This window comes from Schistocerca americana, chromosome X (genome assembly GCF_021461395.2).
Source record: "Schistocerca americana isolate TAMUIC-IGC-003095 chromosome X, iqSchAmer2.1, whole genome shotgun sequence".
NCBI classification, from domain to species: Eukaryota; Metazoa; Arthropoda; class Insecta; order Orthoptera; family Acrididae; genus Schistocerca; species Schistocerca americana.
This window is the reverse complement of record NC_060130.1, coordinates 502,654,851-502,656,673: the sequence shown is the minus strand read 5'-3', so window position 1 is coordinate 502,656,673 and position 1,823 is coordinate 502,654,851. Positions and strand designations below refer to the sequence as shown.

The 1,823-nt window shown below is 44.4% G+C and overlaps 1 pseudogene; it reads right to left on the bottom strand.

Moving 5' to 3' along the window:
- Nucleotides 1-980: 980 nt before the first annotated feature.
- On the bottom strand, nucleotides 981-1,098 carry LOC124557366 (annotated as a pseudogene).
- Nucleotides 1,099-1,823: the final 725 nt, after the last annotated feature.

The window sequence follows — 1,823 nt, the reverse complement described above, 5'->3', positions numbered from 1 at the left end:
AGAAACCATTTAATGTTCATGGCTAATTAGCCCTGGGTGTCCGCCACGATAGCTGAATGGTCAGCGTGACGGACCGTCCTAAGGGGCCCGGGTTCGACTCCCGGCTAGCTCGGGGATTTCCTGCGCGCAGGGACTGGGTGTTGTGTTGTCGTCATCATCATTTCATCCCCATCCGGCGCGCAGGTCGCCCAGTGTGGCCTCGAATGTAATAAGACCTGCACCAAGGCGGCTGGACCTGCTCCGTAAGGGGCCTCCCGGCCAATGACGCCAAACGCTCATATCCATTTCGACTCTAGGTGGTCTTAGATAAACTGCTACAGCTGTGTGTATCGGAAGAAAAAAATGGCTCTGAGCACTATGGGACTTAACTTCTGAGGTCATCAGCCCCCTAGACCTTAGAACTACTTAAACCTAACTAAACTAAGGACATCACACACATCCATGCCCGAAGCAGGATTCGAACCTGCGATCGTAGGTATCGGAAGAGATGGGTAGGTTACTCACTCCACTACGACAGATAGTCAAGACATTTTGATCCAGAGTGTGACAAATTTTCAGGCGTGAGTGGCGTTATCCTTGAGCTAAGGCAGGCCCCACAAAATCCCGTACAAAATTGGATGCAATTTTAATTTTAATAATCAATAAATAACTTAATTACTTTTGAATACATTATGGGAGTGGCAGTGATCAGTGTCTTACAAATGTTTACTATTAAAAACAGTCTTGATCACGATTTATTTATCAAGGTGACCGGTTTCGGCCACTACTGTGGTCATCTTCAGACCATTGAGGTTCCTACTCAATCATTAAGCAGTAGAGCTCGGTGCTCGCTGATGTCGACACATAGTTTGCTATGCAATGAGCAAGTTATGACGCAGGCGTCACCGGATCCTGATATGGAGGGGCTGTATGTCAGTTTCCGAGACTTCTCAATCAAGTAGCTCCTCAGTTTGCGTCACAAGGGCTGAGTGCACCCTGCTCGCCAACAGCGCTCGGCAGACCGGATGGTCACCCATCCAAGTGCTAGCCCAGCCCGACAGCGCTTAACTTCGGTGATATGACGGGAACCGGTGTTCCCACTGCGGCAAGACCGTTGGCATGACTTTGTATTTGAAAACTATAAAGATGTTACAAGTGCCTCAGACGTTTTCTGCAATATAAAGTGACTTTCAGTAAAAAAAGATTCTAACATTAGTCATAATATTAGCGCTGCTCGATATTACGAGTAGACGTGATCGCCACACAGACTTACGGATTTTTACTGGCTTTCAAGAGATACTGATTGACTGCATCGACAAATATAGGGGAACCCGGACAGGACTGTAACGTTAAGATTACAACGATCACAGTTCCATTAAGATAGCAAAGATAAAGTTATAAATATTTCAGCGTGACATTTAATATATACTTTAAACAATGAAAGAAAGAGGAACATTATAAAAATTACAAAAGGCTGACAGTTGGTACCTTGTGCCCCTAGGCGTGGGGCAGGACGGAATCACATTAATAACTTTAATATAGTGAACGGCTTTTACTAACTTAAATTTCCTTACAAGTCCAACTTCAAAATCTAATCATATTTCTCAAAATACATGAACACGCAATAAGCATATGAGCTTACAAGTGGCAGAATGTTAGTGATTTCGGGCATAAAAATCACAGATGAGTTCAGACTCATCGTCTTCACTGTCATTTCATGCTCAGGAGTTGGGTGCCCATTTATAACATGAAACGGAAGCCACCTAACCTCCAGTCGACCTTGAATAAAATCGCTGCAGTAAAGATACTCAGCGTCAACTCCTTTTCTCATAAATGAATTTCTG